At 35.1% G+C, this 22918-nt stretch overlaps 1 protein-coding gene across 4 annotated transcripts in view; it reads left to right on the forward strand.

Moving 5' to 3' along the window:
• Positions 1-295: 295 nt before the first annotated feature.
• NLGN1 (neuroligin 1) overlaps positions 296-22918 on the forward strand; it is a 724630-nt gene continuing 702007 nt past the window's right edge. For all 4 annotated transcript variants that reach the window (XM_082458950.1, XM_082458952.1, XM_082458951.1 and 1 more), the window contains exon 1: positions 296-11803. The gene's annotated coding sequence lies outside the window, so the exon portion shown is untranslated. The remainder of the gene's footprint in view (positions 11804-22918) is intronic.

Here is a 22918-nt window from a genome sequence, read left to right on the forward strand (position 1 = left end):
TATTTTAATAAAATTTAATATTAATAAGCATTATATAGTTCATTGACCAGTGATGGTAACCCTGTATCCCAGGATGTTTCCTTTTTTTTTTTTTTTTTTCTTTTGGCTGTGCTGCGCAGCTTGCGGGATCTCAGTTCTCCAACCAGGGATTGAACCCGGATCACAGCAGTGAAAGCACTGAGTCCTAACCACTGGACTGACAGGGAATTCCCTTCAGGATGTTTCCTTGAGTTCTACATTCCCTCTCCAAGTATATAGAGATACTACGTATGAAACAAAATGTATCTGCTTTTTTTTTTTTTTTTTTTAATTTTTTTTTTTAATGCTATTCTTGTCTGCTTACATTCTTTTTTTTATGTATGTATGTATGTATGTATGTATGTATGGCTGTGTTGGGTCTTCGTTTCTGTGCGAGGGCTCTCTGTAGTTGCGGCAAGCGGGGGCCACTCTTCATCGCGGTGCGCGGGCCTCTCACCATCGCGGCCCCTCGTTGCTGAGCACAGGCTCCAGACGCGCAGGCTCAGCAATTGTGGCTCACGGGCCGAGCCGCTCCGCGGCACGTGGGATCCTCCCAGACCAGGGCTCGAACCCGCGTCCCCCGCGTTGGCAGGCAGACTCCCAACCACCGCGCCACCAGGGAAGCCCAATGTATCTGCTTTTCATAGTACATTCCTTACAAAGCTCTGGAGAGTAGGTTTAGATGTTTGGTTTTCTTGATTGTTGGCGGTGTTTTAGTAGAGCATTTACAAAAGCAACAAACCTTTCTCTTATTAATGCTTATCATTCCCAATAACAGAACTTAGACATGTGTTAGGTTAAGAGATCTTTCTCTTTCCAAGGTGAATAGGTGAAAAAATTGAGGAAAATAGATAATTCTGCTTTTCCACAAATAATGTGGCCATTTCAATATTGCACATGAGGAAAGAGAAACTCAGAGGGAATAAAGTGTCACTAGCAAGTGGAACACTTAGGAATTGAATCCAGATCCATCTGATAGCAAGCAAATCCTGTGCACATCACTCTGTGCTAGAAGGTCCAGTTTAATTCAGTTAAATATATTTAATATTATATACACTTATACATTATATATTGTATTATACGTATGTTAAAAAAAGAGAGGTAGAAGGGGAGAAAGAGAGAATGAGAAAAGGAGGGAGGCAAGCTATATTGAGACTGTATTCTGTTTTCTGTTATTATTGCTATTATTATTGTTATTATTTTGTCTTTTACATTGCTTCCTGGTCTACTTCTTGATGTATTCTGGGAGCAAGAGGATAGAGAAAGATTTTTTAATTTCACCAATATTAGGAGTCAAAAAAGATGAAAGGACATTGGCATTATATCATAAAATTTCATTTCAAATGTATGTAGCCAAAATTAAGATTGATATTGAGTTGTATTTTGACTAGTTTGTTTTAGATTTGGATTAATTTTGAAGCTTTTATTAAAAGCACTCTATTTATAACCCAAAGTTCTTTGTAACTCAATTAAATGCTATCAATAAGAAAAACCTTTTGAGTATGGTGTTAGGTAGTGTTCTAATTTCATTCTTTTACATGTAGCTGTCCAGTTTTCCCAGCACCACTTATTGAAGAGGCAGTCTTTTCTCCATTGTATGTTCTTGCCTCCTTTGTCATAAATTAGGTGCCCATATGTGCATGGGATTATCTTGGGCATTCCGTCTTGTACCATTGATCTATATTTCTGTTTTTGTGACAGTACCATACTGTCTTGATTACTGTAGCTTTGTGGTTCAGTTCGAAGTCAGGGGGACTGATTCCTCCAACTCCGTTTTTCTTTCTCAAGATTGCTTTGGCTATTTGGTGTCTTTTGTGTTTCCATACGAATTGTAAATTTTTTTGTTCTAATTCTGTGAAGAATGCCATTGGTTCACTTTATTGTACAAAAGAAACTAACACAGTATTGTGAAGCAATTATACTCCATTAAAGATCTGTTAAAAAAAAAAAAGAAATACCTTTTGATAAAGATATGGTTGATTAATTAAATAGAAATATTCAATTATATTGATGAGTAAACCAGAAATAAGGAGACCTTACCGCACTAGAAGATAGAGCAAGATACTAGATGTTAAAATTTGATTAAATAAAATTAAAATTCAATTTGAAATTTAATATTTAAATAATTTATATCAGGCTTCCTATAAATGAGTAGTTTGAAAAAGCATTATTGGAAAGCATATTTCCAAAAACACTTGATCATTTTAGATATTCTGTTTTTAAAAGTGTATGATCCAAGGCAGGCTCCTAGCAAAGTTTCTCATTTATACCCATCATTAGACTAATTTTATTAATGGACAGTCCTGATTACAAAACAAATTCCTTTGGAAACTTTAATCCTTAAAAAAAGGGAAAAGAAAACAGGTCATCAAAGAACATTCATTGGATGCCACAGAAGAATGATTGTTCAACTTTCAAAGGATCTACTTAACTACTCCATCATTCAGCTTCAGAAGAAAATTATGAGTGGTTTTTATAAAAGGCCTTGGAAGGAGTCAGGATAAACAAATTGAGCCACATTTTTGATCTGCCACCCCAGTAATTCTAATAGAAAGATTTTATTCTGATTTGTCATACACTTAGTGAACACATGTGAATGTGGGTTCTAGAATTTCAGTTAATGCCCAGAATAGTAAACTTCAGTTTCTGGAATTCTGTTTGAAAAACAGGACAGTTAACAATTTTCATGGCATTTTTCCATGGTGACTCAAAGATAATAGATATTAGTTCCCAGAATACATCTTCACATATTTTTAGTATCCTATTAGGTAATTGATTTAGACTTGGAATCTTAAAACTAATTTAAATCACCTTAGTCTTTCTTACCATTTCCTCACCATCATATTCTTTTCTAGTTTGAACATCATTCTTCTCTATGGAGAAATTGGAAGCTAGGGTTTAATGGTTTGCTTTTCTATTGGTCGTTTGTTCATATTACCTAGTTGGCCCCAAACAATGTCATTCTTATCCTATCCTTGGTTATCTTTTTGCTCTGAAAATATCAGAGAAATTTCTTTTCTTATATCCTAAGCATTTTTCACAAACATCAGACAACTCAGTATTATTAAGTATTCATATTCTTCTTTCATGTTATGTTGTTCTTCCTTTCCCAGTTTTTCTTTTTAAACATACTTCTTAAGTGCAAAGTTATAAGAAAATTGACCATATAATCATCCTGATTTCTTTAGATTCCTTTATGATTCTTAATCTAGATTGTTATAGATAAGAGAATATTAGAATCAACTGTAGAATAATATATGAATTTTTCTTTTTAATTTGTTTCTTACAGTCTGATGCTGCACTGTTCAATGTGGTAGTCATTTATATGTGGCTTTTGAGCTCTTGAAATGGAATTGGATACCTAGATGTCCAATATAAAGATTAGATTTTGAATACTTTGAAAAAATTATAAAATATCTCAATAATTTTTGATAGTGTTGCATGTTGAAATGATACTTTTTAAAAATATATTGAGCTAAATAAAATAAATTATTGAATTTACTTTCACCTGATTCTACCTCTTTTTAAAAAACGTGTGTTAGAAAATGTAAAATTGCATATGTCACACACATTGTTTCTGTTGGGTAGCATTGATTATTCTCAGAATACTTCTAATATTTTTAATTGTTTTATCTTCCTATTGCTGCTGTAACAAATTACCATAAATTTGGTGACTTAAACAACAAAAATTTATTAATTTGTAGTTCAGGAAGTCAGAAGTCTAAAGTGGGTTGGCAAGGGCTGTCTTCTTTGGAGGCTCAAGGGAGGAATCCATTTCTTTGCCTTTTCTAGCTTCTAGAGGCTACCTGCATTCCTTGGCTTATGGCCCTTTCCTCCATTTTCTAAGCCAGCAGTGTAGCACCTTCAAATCTCTCTCTATTTATCTCCCTGTGATCTCTGCTTCTGTTATCACATTTCTTAGTCTGACTCTGACTCTTCTGCCTCCTTTTTATAAGGACCCTTCCGATTACATCAGGCCCATCTCAAGATCCTTAATCACATCTACAAATTCCCTTGTGTCATATAAGGTAACATGTTCACAGATTCCAGAGATTAGGATGTGGACATTTTTGGAGGGCCATTGTTCTGCTTACTATATTAAGTACATTTAATGTTATGCATCCTTGGTTTGTTTGCTAATTACAATTTTTAAAATTTAGTTTAAGAACAATGACACTTTAATACAAGCAACCAAACAGAAACAGAAACAAGTCTGAAGTGGCATGGTGCAATGGTTTCTCATCTATCAATGCCATGGACCACAGTGTGACCTTAGTTACATCAGTCATTTGCCTTCTTGGGCTTTTTCTATTTAGCAAAAGGAGATTTTGGGAGTCTATGCAAGGACTATAAAACTGTAATTCTTTGTGTCACAGTTCAAATGTACTCTACTTTGTTTAATGATTAGTTTGAATCCTGGTAAAACTAATTTCAGCTATTTTTCCTGTATCTTTTATCAGATTTGTGAATGAGGATATGAATTATGAATTGATTTAATATATTGCAGATAGCTAAGAATTATACTTGCTTCACTGTGTAATAGGTAAACTCCATTTTTCTAAACTACCTTATATTCTGTTAACTTTGTGACTTATAACAAATCTTGCTTTGAACTTTTTTGACATTATCTTCTCTGCATAATGTACTTAAGCAACTACTTTTTAAAAATTACTATTTTGTCTCTTTCCTTCTCTCCCTCCCTTCTAGTAAACTTAGACATAAATGGTCAAGATTTCATTTTTAAAATAACAAAACATCATTTATTAGCTTGCTTATCTCTAGAGAGGTTTGGGAAGTTTTTAGAGAAAAAACCAAAATGCTTAAGCTGAAGGTCATGATTTTTAGAATGGATGGTTGGAAGGTTGAACAACTTCTTATGCATTGAGTGTAATGTGGTTTTATCATTCTATTTGATTGCATCATTCTACTGTTTGTTTCCAGGTATCAGAAATGATTTTATTCACATACAATCAAAAAGCAAGCTCTAAATCCAAATACATGTGATTTTAGAAAAACTCATCCTTTTGAAACATTTGGTACATAATTCCTAGTTCAATGTAAGTAATCAAACATTAACTAAAGAGGCAGATTTATGTATTCAGAGATCCTGAGAGGGAGAGACAGACACAGACAGACAGAGAGAGGGAGAGAAAGAAAGAGATGGAGACACACACAGAAACACACAGACACAGGGAGAGAGAGAGAGAGAGGGAATATCTATTCCCTTTTAAGATGTAATTTAAAGGTCTCCTTTATTTAATGCTTTAGGAAATTATGGAACTAAATATCTTGGGACAGGTAGATGATGCTCATTAAATCACTAATTGAACAATAATGAAAATCCAGGCTAGTGTGTACTTTTAATTGTGTAGTTGGCATAAAATCCTATTCAGAGAAGAAAGAGTAACCAACCCATGTGTGTGAAGTCAATGAGATGGCAATGCCATTGGGATAGAACTAAAAATTTTTTTTTCCAGCTTGAACTACAGAACATTAATTTTCATGTGACTTTTCCATAGTTAGGTCAAAGTTTACAATAAATTTTATTAATACTTGAAATAAGACTCAAATAAGCTAATATACAGTAAACTTTAATGGATGATGTACAATAGGATGGTTTCCTGGTTTCCTGGTTGTATTTATTTTGTACTAAAGGAATACTTAAGGAATACTTTTAATACTTATTATAAAATACATTTTAGACTGCACTACAATGTATTAAAATTAATCATGGTATGATGGAGTCAGAAGCAGCTAAAATATCAAGAGAATCTGCTGTGACAGTTATGAGAGGGTCAGCATAAATACTATTCAATCTTACAAATACATAAAAATCTGCAATTTTAAATAAATCAGATATTCCACAAAATGATAATATATTAAGCTATTAACTAAAATCTTTGAAGTTGAAATATATATTTTTAAGTAAAGAATAATTGTACCAATTAAAGATAAGTATCAATTATAGATATTTTAAAAAAGAGCTCCTTCAAAAAGAAATGAAACAGATTCTTAATTATTAGCATAATTATTAGCATATTATTAGCATAATAGCACAAATATTTGGAAGTTTTTAATAGATCAAAATGATTTAAGCTTGTTTTGAAATTTTGGATGTATTTCTGACTAAGTGCCTGAGCTTTGAAAATATGTTTCATTATCTCACACCACCCTTGATGAAGAAGCCCCATTTCTCTATGTAATAGTTTCATCCTAAAATATCTAGTCTTATCATTCCTTCTTTGGTTTCCATTACAGGTCTTCAAACCAAGAAATATAAAGATGCATCTGGTAAATTTAGCATTCAAGCAGGTGTGTTCTCCCAATACATACCTGAAATATTCAGTGTCAGTCAAGTGTTTTAAGTAGTCTTTTCTAATTAAGCAGGCTTATGTGAGCAGATTCTTCCCTGTAGAAAGAACCTCTTCATAAACAGCCACCTTTGCAGTAGTTAGACCTTGTAATGTTGCAACATTTTTTATTTTTATACCTTTCATAATCCCCAATTGCCATTCATTTAGATTCAAGACTTGAGCACTTAAAATGAGGTTACATCAGGGGAGTTCTGAAGATGGTAGAGGAGTATTTTTTCCCAAGACTTGCTTTTGAAATATGTTTTACAATATTTTATAAGGTATTTTTTTTTCAGACATAGACCAATCTTTCATAACATCCTAAAATGTTACTACCAGGCAGAACTTGATTGATTTGACCTGGTGATAAAAGTGCGCTTTTATATCAATTATCAAAAAAAAAAATTACAGTTCTCTTTTCATAATGACTCTTGTATTAAAAGCAACAATTAAATACTTTCTCATCTAGTTTTTCATAGAACCATGCCATTTCTTTATATGATCCATTTGGTATTAATCATTTTTTTATTTGTTTACAGTAAAGAAATTGAAATAGGATGTGTAATCCTACCTACTGTGGGTTTTTTCAGCTGAAATTTTAGTGATGTAATAAAATTAAAATCCCATACTCCAATTGGCACTCAAGTTTGCCCTTCTTGGCCCTTCATTTCTCATTATTGTTAGTCATAGTAATTTTTTACTTTCCTCCTCTATTTCATTCTCTGAAGAGAGACTAGTGAGCCCATCCAGCATAGAGAATAAATTTGTTTTCTTCATGTACTGACTAGTTTCACTCTTTGATCTATTAAGTCATTCATTCACTAATCATTTGCACTATGAGGAATATAAAGATTAAGTTTCTATCATCTCTGTAAAGTAAATCTTCAGGGAAAGAAGTGAATTTTATTCATATTTTATTTTCATGCTCCTACTTCTCCTTCTTTTACTTTTCCACCTTCATTGACTCTTTCAACCTGTCAAACAAGTTTGCACTTAAACACACTAAAAATGAACCTTCATTTTTATATTAATACCTATATCTCTTCAGTATGCATGGTGAAGTTTTGTTTTTTTTTTTTTTTTTACTTATTTTTATTATTTATTTATTTTTGGCTGTGTTGGGTCTTCGTTTCTGTGCGAGGGCTTTCTCTAGTTGTGGCAAGCGGGGGCCACTCTTCATTGCAGTGCGCGGGCCTCTCACTATCGCGGCCTCTCTTGTTGCGGAGCACAGGCTCCAGACGTGCAGGCTCAGTAGTTGTGGCTCACGGGCCTAGTTGCTCCGCGGCATGTGGGATCTTCCTAGACCAGGGCTCGAACCCGTGTCCCCTGCATTAGCAGGCAGATTCTCAACCACTGCGCCACCAGGGAAGCCCCCATGGTGACGTATTAATTCAGAATAACTGCTAACCATTTACAATCAACAAATCAATCATCAATAGCAAATTCAGGGTTTGTGGTTGTTTGTTTAAAAGTCAAGTCTTCTGTGATATGCTTTGTACCGTGCCCAGTATGCAAGAGGTGTTCAATAAGCGGTTACTGAAAGAATATGTCAACCTCTTCAAATTTCAGAAATATTGTATCTACTTCTTGTAGACCCCTTGTCTGCTCTATTCTCAAAGGAAATTAAATTTTTCTCTTCCTCTTTCTTTATAACAAAGCTTCTTTGCTTATTGCCCAGGAACACTGTTCTGAATGGTTGACAATATATTGTTTGATGATTTGTCCAGACATCTTTCCTGAGTTCACTGTGAGTTGAGAATATTAACTGCTAATATAGCTCATTTTACTTTTAAGATTGGGCTCTAAAAAATTCTTCCCAAATATTTGGTATCTTCTCCTATTTTGCATGAATTATGAAAAATACTACCTAATGACTTTGAAATGAGATATCCAGTTCTCATATTTCACATCAACAAAGCCTCCTTATTTGAATTCACATGTGTGTTTTAAATATTCTGCAAGAATCTTCTTTTGTGTTGTAGTTTGGCTTAGGGCTACTCTGGATTTGGTGGTTTCCAGTTAACTGGTCAGAACTGAACATGATCAATTAATTGCCTGTTTCACAATTTCAGAGGCCCTGTTGCTATATGTAAGATCAAAGGAAAATACCCCCCCCCAAAAAGCTAGTTAAGCATTACTTTTTCCCCCTATTTCAACCATATTTTTCTCATTTAGGTGGTGATTTTTGCTTGCTAGCTGGAAATTTTTATACCCCTTATAGAAATAAATAAGCAGCTATGCATTTCCAGTTCTTAGAAATATAAAGTACTACAAATTTTTTAAAAGTCTGTATAGATTTAAAAAATCTGTATAGACTTCTTTGCAGACAGTACATTATGAAATTCTGAACTCCCATACTATTTTTTTCACTTCTACATATACTTACTTTAAACAGAAATTTTTCTAAAACTACAAGGGTTCGTAGAAATCATCTAATTTAAATATTTCATTTTAAGAAAATGGTTCAGACATACAAACACTTTACAATGTGATATTATAAATACCTGTGTGGTCAAGATTCAGTATGAGAAAGAAAGCACTGAACATTGGGTTGAGGCTCCCCACAATGTCTTTCCAATTTCATTAACTTTGGTTCATCCCAGAGATAACCTATGCCCTGAACTTCATGCTTATCATTATCATGCATGTTTATATAATTTTGCTACATACACATATGCTCAAAAACAATAGATCTAATTAGATATAATAATGTTTTAAAACTTGATATATAAATATATCATCCCCCAAGTATCTTTCTGCAACTCTGCTTTTGTTGTTGCTGCTCCACGTTGCATTTTTGAGGTGCAGTCATGCTAACTCAAGTAGCTATAGTGCATTCACTTTTCTTTTTACTGCATCTAATATTGCAGTATGTGAATATTCTATAAATTCCTTGTTCACTAATATATCCAAAGATGTTTTTATTTTTTCTCTTTCAAGTAATTCTGCAATGGGTATTTTCCATACATGCATAGAGACATAGAGAAGAATGCACGAGTGGAGAGACTGGATTTGGGGATGGAAGAATCTTTATCGCTAAACTTCTCTCGAAAGTTGTACTATTACCTGTTCTTCACGGTTTCTCCACATCCTCATAAATATTTCATATTGCTGGACTTATAAAATTTTGCCAATTTCATAGTTGTGAAATGATATTTCATCATTTTAACTTGCATTTCTCTACTAACTAGGGAAATTGAATACCTTTTTCAGATGTTTATTGGAAATTGAGAATCCTCTTCTGTCAACTGTTCATCTTGTTGGCTCATTTTTTTCTATAATATTTTTGTCTTTATCGATTTATAAGAAATCTTTATGTACTTGGACACCAATCCTTCTTTGGTTGTATAACCGAAGATATTGCATAGCAAATATATTCTCTCAGTCTGTGCTTTGACTTTTTGTGTGTACATACATTTTTTTCATATGCCTAATCTATTGTCTGAATAATTCATCTTTCCTTACTGCCCTCTAATGCCACCTGGTATTTATCAAGTTTCCATAAATGTAGGGATATATTTCTAAGCCCTCTATTTTGTTCCCCTGGACTAACTTCTAGCTATGAACCAAAGCTACATTGCCTTGATTACTGTCATTATATATTAAGCCTTAATAGTCAATATAGAAATTCCCCATACCTTGTTCTTCAAAATTGTATTGACAAGTTTTGACCCTTTCCTCTTGTAAACACACTTTAGAATTAACTTTTCAAGTTCTATGAAAAACTACAGTGGGCTTTCAATAATAATTACTTTAATTTTATAGACTAATTTACAATTGAGTCTTCCATCCAGGAACAAGTATACTTGTTAATTTATTTGAGTTTACTCTTTAATTTTAATAGATAAATTAACCCTGGGTCGGAAGTGACTGCTCAAAGTCACATAGCCAATTAATAACAAAACCAGTGGTAGAAGGAAGATCTGTTGACTCCTTAGTAGCTCGTACACTAAAAACGTTTAATTATTTAGTCAGTTAAGAAAGAAGACCTTGGAGTCCTTGCAGCTACTGCACCCACCAGCAGGAAAGTGAATTCAACTTCCCAAGTTTACTAGGCCCTTGATAAATCAGAGTGTAGTCAGAGGGCTTGCTAGAAATGCAGAATTTCATCTCTTCCCTGGTCCTACTGAATCAGAATCCTCATTTTTAAAAGATCCTGGGTTATTGGTAGGCACAGTAAAGTTTATGAAATATTGCTTACCAAACAGAATCCTGAAATTCATTGCATTGGTTCTTTTTCTCTAAAACCTGCCCAAAATGCATATATATATACATATGAATATTCCTTTAAAGGAAACAAAATGTTAAGGGTTTTTCTAAAAACAGCATATCTCTGGAATACTGAGGCTTCTTTTGATATCTGTAGTTATTCAGGAAACAAATACATTAGCTTTGAAATCACTAGCTGCCCCAAATTGGCCTTTTAGCTACTATAAGCCATTGGGGAAAATTCTGTAGAAAAAAGATGGAATACTGCGGAGACAGAAGCACAGAAGATTCAGTCTTTAAAGTAAAACAAAGAAGAAAGATCAGACGATTTTTTTCAAGTAGTCACATACTATTCATGTTAATCTCTGTTCAGCCTTCTTCTTGTTTCACTACTATAGCAGCCAGTTATCTACACTGGGGAGAGGGGAGAAAAAAAAAAAAAAAAGGTGAGGAGAGGGGATTAAAAAAAAAAAAAAAAAGTGAGATCCCTGCAATATCACCTCAAGCCACTAGGGGTATCTTTGTACCATTTTTCATCCTGCACTGATTTGGAGTAGAAACCTATATTAGGGGAAAACCAGGGTCCTCGGCATTTTTTTGCGAGCAGTGCACCCAGAATCCAAAAAAGACTTTAAAAAGAAAGAAGGAAAGAATCCACAGTTCTTTTGGTCATCTGAACAGGGCTACGAAATCGCTCTACTGGACATCAGCACCAGGGATTCATTTTTGAGGTCAATTTCCAATCGAGATAAATCTATTGGATTAGTAGGATTATCTGATTGCAGCTGAAAGAAGTAACGTTGTTTGATCATTTGTATTTCTTGCCTGATGGTCGGATTTACATGGAGGTGGCTTTGAGTCTCAAGGATTCTGGATCGTGGTTGCATCTGGAGAGAAAAAAGGATCAATCGACACGTTTTGGAAGTGTCCGTGGGTGAATAAAAAAAGAAAAAAAAAAAAAGGAAGGGGGGGTGTGCAAAACTGGGGTTGCGGCTGCTTAGAGAAGAAAAAAAAGAAAAAAATAAAGGAAGCATCTTGAATTCTGAAACAAGAATTAACCGGGTGCTCGAGATTCCAAAATAAGCGTCTAGGAACTGGTAAATACTTAGAGCAATTCAGCTTGAATTTGACGGCGAAGTGTTGTAGAAACTGTCTCCTTGAATTATTGGAAGGGGACTGGGGGAAGATGAGGGGGCTCCTTCTGTGGATTTATCTTACTGAGGGTAAGTGTGGGGTCTTTTATTGGGAGGGGGCTGCCTGGGTCTGTGTGCCGCCGCGCGGAAGGTGCTGCGGACACGGTGCCTGTGAAATGGAAAGAAAAGGGGGGGATGTAAACCACCTCGCGCATCTCCGGTGGATCGCTAGGGAGCTACCTAGATCGAGCTTAAAAACCTTATTTTGTGGCGTCGGTGGGGAAGCCAAGCAACCCTCCAAGCTCTCAACTTTGCATTGAAAATCTCTCAGTTGGGAGATCCCTCTTGGATCTAGTGCTTTCTCCTAGTGATACTTTAAGGAGAGGCGGCAGCGATGCCTTGGAAAAAACCTGCATGTGGAAGGGGGAAGCCCAAGTAGAAATCGCTGCTGCCTTGGCCGCGGTTTTGGTGGCTGTCTTGCCTTCCAGGGGAATTTTGCAGGGGGAATTGGCCGTTTCGTATTGTCTCTTTCTCCCTCGCTCTTTCTTCCTTCCCCTTCCCGCCTCTCCCTCCTCTCAGAGACACTAAAGAGTTACAGGGTCACTGCGAGACAGTAGAAGTGGGTGACTGGCCACACATGTTGTTTTGTAATTCACTTGCTCGACTTTGCATAATACAGTCCGAGGTAACTTTCTTCGAGTTGGACGAGTCCAGGAAGGCGTTGCAGCCTTTCTGCCGAGGGCCCAGGCTGGCAAGTGCGCCAGGCAGCCGGCTGCATTTCCGATGGATCCCTACCCTGGCTCCCTCGCCACTAACTGGCTTTTCTTTCCAACTGAGCGGTGCGCGCGTTCCCAGACATTTTCTTGCAGCTGAATTCAGGGATTTTTTTTTTTTCTTTTAAAATGTTATTTCATTGCTCTCAGTAAAAGCTCGTCTTTATTTACAGTAGGAAAATCAATTTCAGCAGATATAATTAAAATTAATCACTCAAATGAGTGAATATTAATTGACTTAGGAAGCTAAAAGTTGCTTTGGAATCAGAAAAGCATATTATTCTGAACCAATTTTGGAGTCCACATAGGTTCAGAACAATTACATATAAAGAAGTGGTTCGTTTAAAATATGTAGATAGATATGTTAAATAAGTTAATGCACTCCCCTCCCTTTATAAGCTTCTAATACCTCAGCATCATAGTTTTAGGTGGCTTTTCCTATTTAAGGCCAATTTGTTAAATTTTAAACCTCAGATATTAAGCTGTATTAGAATAAAATGGAGATATATAATCGTTAAACTATAAAATAATGTATTTTCTACATTTTAATCTTTTAAAGAAAAGCATCAAATATTTTTTCAGGGGTTTCTGTTTATAGATTATGAAATGTGACCTTTATGGTTTTAACATTGAAACCTCTTCATTAAGTGTGAACTCATTGAAATGCAACTCTTCAATATCATCTAAAGCACTCATCATCCCAATACTTATTTCAGGAATTCCAGATACATCAGACATTCAGGTATTAAAAGAGGAGCCTCACCAAACTTTCTTCCTGGATTTGCATGTGTATATGTGTTTCGTAAATCTAAATACTGAAACAAGAACAATGCCATTCCTTTTTTAAGATTAAATAGTAAAATATGAAACTCTTGTCTCCCAAGGATTCTACAGTGGAAAAGTTACTTATTTCTGCGGACTTTGCGTAAGTTTATCTAGAGATGATAAAAACAGCAAGAAATAGTTTCTACAAGCCTAACTGTTAGTTTTAAGAAGATATCTGAGAGGTTGGGTTTGCCTTTTTTTTTTTTTTTAACGCAGCTCTAAATCACGTGGTTTATGTGCAGCAAGAACTAGAAGAATGGATATTCTGCATTTTGGTACATTCTAGCCACTGATCCTGGCCACATAGTCCGCTAATATTAACATCTTTTTCAAAGTTTAAATTAAAAAAGACAGCTAGCAAGTAACATATTAAATGATAATAGTAAATCAATAATGAAGGTGAATGGGAGATGGGCTGGGATTCCTCTTTTTAGACTAGTAGAGAATATAATGTTGATACTGTAAAAGTAGATGGAGAATATGAAATATGAAAAAGGAAGTCATTTTAAAATTTAATTTGCATATTTCACAACCACTGACCCAGTGGTCATGGCATGTGCCATAGTGCTAAAGCCAGGAGAGTCAGCTTAAAGTGCCTTTGTCATGGCTGAACAATATTTTCGTCTGTCAAGAATAATCAATACTTAGTAGTCCCTTGTTCCATTTTCTTTTGGCAGTAAAAATGAAAAGGGGGAAACTTTGGCCCACTCTATGGTTTCTACAAGCAGTTCCTACATAAAACTTTGGTAAACTTTGTAGGTGGTAGATCCACTTTGGAAGGTTAATAATGATAGAAATAAAAATAAACAAAATGATACACCACACAAAAAATTTAAAGCTGTAGCCAGTAAATGAAGAGCAAGTTACCCAGTTACATAAAAGTTCTCTATTAATAGAGTGGATGACTCTAAGAACTATTGAAAAACCTGAAGAGTTCATTTAGAAAATTAATTACATTTGCTCTACTTTATCGAAATACATTTTTTTTTTTGGTCATGATTATTAAAAAGAACATGGTAGCCTTGATCAGCTGTTTCAATTTTGCTATTGAATAACACAGAATGTGGTAGTTTGGTGTAAAGAAATAGAAACTCTCAATTAGCCCTGAAAGCTGCAAGCACAGTTCCTAATGTATGTGACAAGAAATAACATTGGATTCCCCAAAGCTTATCACCATGGAAAAACTGATGTTGATTCACTGGAGCTTTGCTGCACCTGTCCCTCGAAAGCCTTCCATGTGTTCTAGCTGGCCTAACATTCAGGGGGTGCTGAATACATTTGCTGCAGATTCGTTCCATGATTTTGAGACATTTAAATACAGTTAAATGTTATTCTACATTAACTGATTTTTTTTTAAAGCAAATTGCTGCACACTCTTAATTGAAAGCAAAATGAAAAGGGCAATCCTTTTTTAATGATTTGTTGAAATTTAACACATGGCTTCTCAAAATGCAAATCTTCCATCTCTTCTGCTTTATCGAGAAATGCAAAAAAATAAAACCCTTAAAACTTACAAAGTTTCAATTTTTAATATTTCAAATTTGCAAAGCACAGAAACATTAAAAAAATTAACATATAGAACACTCACGATGAATTTAGGGTGTCCTTTTAAATGCCTTTTAAAAGGTAATTTAAAACATTTTGAGGTAGCTAACCTCTTAATCTTGTGGGATAGCTACATTCTCAACTGTTCCTAAGAATAATTCCTTAATCGTAACAGGTTTGATTATTTATGCTTTGTTATTAATGGCATCACATTGACAATGTCAAATATTGCTATGTTGCTATAAAAGGATATGAATTATTTCTGCCTTCAATATACCCCCCCCCCCCAAAAAAAACACCTATTTGGTAGCAAACATGTTTGAAAGAGAAAGACTGCCAACTCTAAGCTTAACTGAAGTCAGGGAAAACTAGTAAATCACTCCAGACATTTGAAATTATTAGACATTAAACTTTTGGGGGATTTTATATGAAGTCTTTTTATAACAGTCGATATAATCTCTTCTGTGTCTATTTCCGTTGCATGTAAGAGAAATTCTAGTCAATGGCAAAATGCTTTACTGCTGCCATTACTGCAGACTTTATAGATGAGAGATGTGTCAGCATGTTAGCTTTAGCAGTAATGCCTCTTTTGTGTGAAACCTTATGGGCCTTGCAGGCACTTTCTCATCCTGACACTCATAAAACATTCAATTCCCCATATTTATTATTTAATTTTCTTCCTATATATAGCAACAGAGCACTTCAGTATATGAATGTGTAGCCAAAAAATGACAGGCAAGCATGAATGGGACTAATGAGCTTTAATAATACACATATTAGGGGTTGCTAAAGGAAGTTTAATTAAGAAAAACAAGTTGAGCATGAAATTCATTTTGGAACAAATGCAAGTTAAGTTATTGCTACAGATGTAAAATCAAAAATCACAGGGATACATCACAGGAAATAAAGTTCCAGCCTGAGACTAGACCTACTAAATGCAGTTGACATCTTAGGACCTGCCTTTAAGTTGATGAGCTTGGGTCTGACTTATGAAATCGAAGAATATACACTTTTTCAGTTTTCACTCTTCTATAGCAATTTTGGTTTAGTATGTTAACTCTGTATCCAGGCATGTTCCGTATTAGTCCCCTTGAGACAGGCCACACAGTAGCCTTTCATTTTCCTATGGTCTACTTTTCTAATACCACATATGCCTGCAGTTAGGGCTACCTGCCAAAACCCATGCCATCCCTTTGGGTGTGCGGTAAGTGGTGCTTCAGTAGGAGATCTGCTCATATATCAATTTACCTGCACCTATAGTTTAATTTTTGGCATAATTTAGAAAATAAGTAGATTTACTTATCTGTTTGCTTGCTTATTTATTTATTTGGTAGTGGCATTGTATATTGGGGCAGAAATTGAAGAGGAGAGAGAATATTGGGCAAATATTTCCTTAGAATGTGGTTTTCTCACATTTTGTCTGTATTTAAATAATGTAGGTACATTCTGGGAAGAGTGAAGCAGTCAGGCAATAATATGAAGGTCTTATGTATGCTCCTCAACAACTGCCTTTTTGGAAACATCCAGTTGATAGGCTAATTTATTATTCATACAGACCTTTGGCATCACTTGTGTGTAACAGTAGTTTTTTCTTCCTTGAAACACCCAATGAATATTGAGTCTTCAGAAGAAAAGAGGTTAGTTGTAACATTTCAAAGTGAATTGAAAATCTTGTCTTTTTTTTAGATAGTTATGGTGAATACTTTCTTACTGTCGTATGGAATACTCCATATTGGAACTTTAACATGGTCACACATTAAATCAATAAATACTGATTTGATAAAAAACTAACTTAGAATTATCACTGGCATAAGTTTTTCCCGTAGGACAACCATTCTGCTTATGATAGAACTGACCAGGAAAACAGTGATTGCTACATATCACATTGACCAACAGTTATCACAGTATTCACACCTGAAAATAATACTTGAGCCATCAGTTCGTTAACCATAACGCTAAAAGGAGTAAAGTTTCACTTCAGTAACCATTATGTTTCAAGTCAGTGCATCTGTCATTTTTAATTTAAATCTATACTACTTAGCTATCCAAAACTTTACATGCAAGTGACATTGTTATCTATCCTTTCTCTTATGGGTAAAAAAAAAAAGTCACTAGTTTCTTTACCTCTTTAACTGTGCCAAGTATTCTAATGCATATGTTGCTGTAAGATTGATGCCAAAAGTTTCTATTATTTAGAGTTGTGGTCTTTAGTAATAAATCTGAGGAATTGTTTAATATATGAGTAAAATATTTTACATGCTGCAATAATACAGTAATAGTACTCTGTATAACATCCATAATGGCAGGGATTTTTGTCTGGCTTTTCAAAGCTATGTGTGTTTCTCCCCAACACCTAGAACAGTGCCTGGTATTTCACTAGTGACCAATAAATATTGCTAAATGAATATAGAGACCTGGTTCTAGCCTTGGATGTTAACAACTAAATTGGTAACCTCTTGCTTAATACCTGATCTGTTAATTTTTGCTTTTAATTTTTTCTTAACATAAATCAATTGTTGTTTGAATTGATAGATATTTTAAAGCTATGTGCAAAATTCCAAAAGTAGAAAGGAATATATTTAAAAGATTGCATTTTAATCAAAGATAAATAATAATTAAAACTTTTTAGTGAAATTTTTATACAGTTTATTTTATTTTGATAAATTATTTTATCAAGACTCATAAGTATAATAGGATTATTTGTGGTTATACTTTACCAAAATGTACATTAGAATTATTTTGTGCCATGTAGGAAATGTGATATCTCAAGGAACTTTGGAAGCACTAAAAATTATTTCTTTTTTTTTTTTCCTGGGGGACAGAGGACCCCAGGCCCTGAATTTTTTTTTTAAATTAATTAATTAATTAATTAATGTTTTTGGCTGTGTTGGGTCTTTGTTTCTGTGCGAGGGCTTTCTCTAGTTGCGGCAAGCGGGGGCCACTCTTCATCGCGGTGCGCGGGCCTCTCACTATCGTGGCCTCTCTTGTTGCGGAGCACAGGCTCCAGACGCGCAGGCTCAGTAGTTGTGGCTCACGGGCCCAGTTGCTCCGCAGCATGTGGGATCTTCCCAGACCTGGACTCGAACCCATGTCCCCTGCATTGGCAGGCAGATTCTCAACCACTGCGCCATCAGGGAAGCCCTAAAAATTATTTCACTTAGAACACGGGCAATAAGATCTAAAATATAATCATGTTTGGCATTTTGGCCATTAATTCTTTTTTCAATTTTTAAAGCAATTTATAATTACAAATTTCCTATTGTTCAGTTTTATTTAAATGGTGAATTTAAATAAAATTTAAATTTTATTTATTTAAATGGTGAAATAATTTAAACTTACTCCATGTGTGTATTAAATTCTTGTGAATATATATTCATTGATGTTTTGTTACTCAAATGGCCCATGAATAGAGCATTGTTTTGAATTTTGTCATTATTAGTACTAATGGATCTGTAATACGAAGAGAAAATGAAAGATGTGGATATCTGAAGAAGATTGCAAGTGTAATAGCCTTTCCCCTTTGGGGCACTGGTTGAGCTCTAAGCCAGGTCAGGAGTGACAACCCTTATTGTTGTTTGGTACCTTACATGGAAGGAGTTGGTGGTCTCAGTCCAGTTCCTAGCAGACAGTTACTGCTTAAACAATAGTAACTATAGTATTTGCCAATTCCAGCAGAAGCCTAGGACTGAATGGGCACAAAAGTTTAACTCCCCCCTCTCTGCTAATCATCCTCCAAGGGGTCAAGATTGACTCACCCTGGCACAGGGCCATACTGAGAAACTTAGCCCTCCCTCTGCCAAAGTTGTAGCTGTTCTCTGGCAGCACGGGATTTTTTAAAGAGGAATTTAATTAAGCAGGGCACCAGGGATGGCAATTCTCCACTCTTCCCAGGCACAGCAACTCACCAGAAAGAAAAATAGGCTTAACTACTGAATTGAGAAGGTAGCACTGCTCTTAGGTTGTACTGTCTTCTCTATAAAGATACTGGCAGGCATAATTAAGTTGCTTCTGGACACGATGACTTGCAACCCAAAAGGGGCTCTTGTCAGACAAAAGCCTCGTTAATATCAAGGGAAGTAATCAGCTCTACCTGGCTGTCTCTTCTGAGCTCTTGAGTGATTATTCATTTTCTTCTGGGAGAATCACAGGGTCACCAAATGGTTTTAAAAATGTGTCCTGTGGTATTTTACATATACATTAAAACTGTTCCCCATGCTTTTTTTTTTAAACAACCTGTTTTGCAGTTCTTGCCCTTCTCGCCCCCTTAACCTTCTTGCTCATCTGGAAGTCAACACTCCTCAGTAGATTTTAAATTTAACAATTAATATTTAGAGATTCTATCTGAGAATAGGTTCAGAGTAAACAGAAAGTAAAACTTGTATTATACAGTTAGATGTTAAATGGATTGTTTTACTTGCATACCCAAAACAAAACAAACAAGAACCACCCAATGTTTAGCCATTTGTTGTAATGATGGTCTTAGTAGAAATATTCAGTTGCAGAATGCAGAAGGAAACGCTATCACTTAGATCTCTTTTTCTTTGTGTTGTCAGAAAGCTGCTATGGCATCTTAAAATCCCATTTTTTGCCAAACAGTAATGGAATTAGTCACCAGTCTATATGACCATCCATGCACACCTCTGCATGATGAGGAATTTTCATTGTACTTCAATTTGTCATCCTCTTCTCAGTTTTATCTCCTCTTGCTGCAACTGTAATTAAGATAATGCCTTCACAGAGGTCAAGTATCACAGATGAATAAATAAAATCTGAGGGTAGGGTTAATTAATGAAAAATAATATAATGAGTGAATGGGTTATTCATTCAAGAAATATTCTCCAATGACCTACAATGTAATAAATTGTTCTGGGGATGGTAGTTACAAATCAGCAATTGAAAAGCCATAGCCTCTATTCTTAAAGATTAAGGTTAATCTGATTATGTTATTTTTGTGATTATAATTATTCTCATCATACTTGGAGTAAGATCTCACATCCCTAATTTTTTGGCCTAAAAGTTCTTGAATTGTCACTTCTTCTCCAGCCTGATGCCCCACCCTTCTCTCAAGTTACACTGATCTCTTTGTTAATAGGGAGCCCCAGGCTTCACAGCATTTGGGTCTTCCCTTGCCTCTGTCTGACACAGTTTGCCCCCTGACAACTTCTACTCATCTTTCAGAACCCAGTTTACAGGTCACTTCTTCAGGAAGATCATCCTTCCCACTCCAGACTCATTAACTCTCCCCTCAGAGCATTATCCTTCTTGGCAAAGCATTTATGACTAAATGGTTACCTGTGTGATTGACTTACATAAAGTTTGTCTTCCCCATTGAACTTTAGTCTCTTTGGGAATCATCACCATGCCTATCTCCTTCATGTTGGCCTTCCCGGTGCCTGACACTAAATGATGTAATAATATAAGAATGAATAGGGAATCCAAGTTTACAAATTACTGCAGTAAAAAGTACTACAGATTCGGTTACAAGAAAGGCAACAAATGCTTTGAGAGTTGCGGGGAGGGAGTGTTTTTGTGACTGGGAGGATCTGAGAAGGAAGTACTGACATTTGAGCCAGATCTTAAGGGATCCTAGCTGGAGTCCCTCCAGGCAAAATCTGATGGGGAGAGTATTTTTCAGTAAGGAAGATCTTGGTAAACAAGTTGGGTCCAATTCACTGACCATGGCTCCCAGTGCTGTGTTTTGTTTGTTTGTTTTAGTTAATATTGTTTTTTCACAAAGATAGTTTGCTACCAGGTATAACCTCTGTGATATACTTGTGATTTTTTCCTGTTAAAATATTTTGTTGGTAAAATTTTTTTCTCCTATTTCTGTCAAATTTTAGTTTGCCTTTTCTCTGTAACATTCTATTTTCTCTGTTATTTACTTACATCATTGGAGAAGTTCATTCAGAGTAGAAATAGCACAAGGAGAGAGAGAACAAGTAGAACCCTGCTTACGTGTTCTGTGAAGGAAGGGAGAAGGGGATGTAACCTGGGAACGCTTTGAGGCCTGCCTACCCTTCCTCCTAGAAGGAGGCTCTGGACAGAATTGAGGAAGAGACAGAGTTTATCTTTAGAGTCTCTAAATTCTTCTGCCTTATCTCTTTCTATTTGTGGGAACTCCCTACGTTCATAAAAATGTTTTCTTTTTTTACTGAAAAGTGTTTCAGTGGCTTTGTGTTTCTGATCTTTAGTTTAATTATCTGTTACATAGAGATGATAATTATCTCTAACTCATGGTATTTAGACACAGCTAAATGAGATGATGTAGTTAGCTCACTGGCCCCAGTCCATACTTGTTGGTGCTAGCATTAATCAAGTTATTAATTAATTAATGATGATCATGCCAGTATATACTTGTCACCATGTTCTCCATAGCTACGTGTTGGTATGGCCACAACATGGGCTGTGATAGACCTTGAACTTCTACATGATTAAGGTCTTGAACTTTGATATTCCCATCTTTGTGATTTTTGGTTCTAATTCTTTCTTACCTTTTCTCCTTGTACCCTTCTGGTTCTCCCTGCCTTCCTACCCAGATTTAGTTAATCTATTCAACACTAGAATTACCATTTCTTATAACCTTTGCTCCTTGAAATTCTACCATTCTTGCCTTGCTTATCCCTAATCCTAACTGCTATCATTTACTCTGTGACCCAGGTTATGGAATGTTGCTGGAAAAACTTTCAATACCACACCATTTGGAGCCACTCCAAATTATGCATATTAATTAACCTCAGCAAGCTAATCAGCCACCTTCTTATTTCCCTCCTGTTGGTGTCCTGTGTATTTCACTCTCCTGAAAACCTTCAAACTGAGTGTATGACTTTATTGAGTTTGTCTCATTCAGGAGCAAAGCAAAATGTCATGTATCATAAAGTTTCAGGACATATTCTTTAGAGTTAGGGAGTCTGCCTTTTAATTTATTTATTTATTTTAGCTTTGTGGCCTTAGGAAAGTTATCTAACCACATAAAGCCTCATTTTCCTCATCTCAGATAATAATACTTGGCTTATAATTTTGTTGTGAGGACTGAATGTAAAGTGCTTTGGACAGAGCTTGGCAAATATTTGGTGATCTATAATATTAGCTTTTTTTTGATGTCATTTTCACATAAATGTGGATGTATTTAGCTGTACTTCAAACTGAACATGAAAATAAAACTGTTTCCAGTTTCTTTCCCACCAATTCATTCACTAAGGTAATGGTTTCCACACCTTTGTGGTCACATAATCCTCTGTTTTTGATAACCAAATCATAAAAAAGTATAAAATATATACTTATACTACTACATAAATATCTCTACCATCAGATTGCAAAACATACACAAAAATAGACACTAAGTGATGAGAAAGATGTTAGTTTTTTGTTTTTTTTTTAACATAAACTTGATGCCTTCTTCTCATGATTCATTAATAGCTCAAGATGTAGAGATTCTTAGGGCACAGTTCACAGCTACTAAAATGGATATAAATTTGCATTTCAAAGTTATCTTTTTGATGTTTTCAAATATTTTTGTCTGCTTGTTATTATATATGATTAGATAGCCATTATTTTCAGGTTTGCAATGTAGCTGAAGAAGAACTTATGCTAGAACTAGGAGAAGTTTCATTTCTGCTCTTTTTTTGTCCTTATTCTATTACTAGTATTTCCTTTAATCTATATCTTGTGGGAAAATCTTAATGTAGTAGCCAATTTTTTGAGGGTTACATGAACTAAAACATGATGAAAAAGGTATACATCTGCTTATCCAGTGAGATTAACTCTAATACATCACCAAACATTGAAAAGGAACGATAACAACAACAAAATGCCACTGCTGGCAAACCCACCGCAGTATAGAGCCATCACCTTCCAAAGAACATCTCAAGTGCTGTGTGCATCACACAACCACGTGAAGACACTGGCATGAAACCATATATTCATATTAGCAAAGCTTAATTTCTTTCTCTTTTTGCTTTATAAAAAAATTACAATACATAGAAGTTCAACGATTTACTTCCCTTCTCGCATCTGGTACTCTTGTGGTGGGGTATAAACACACTGCTCTGGGTATCTCTGCTCC

This window comes from Balaenoptera physalus (genome assembly GCF_965194825.1).
Source record: "Balaenoptera physalus genome assembly, chromosome: 4".
Taxonomy (NCBI): Eukaryota; Metazoa; Chordata; class Mammalia; order Artiodactyla; family Balaenopteridae; genus Balaenoptera; species Balaenoptera physalus.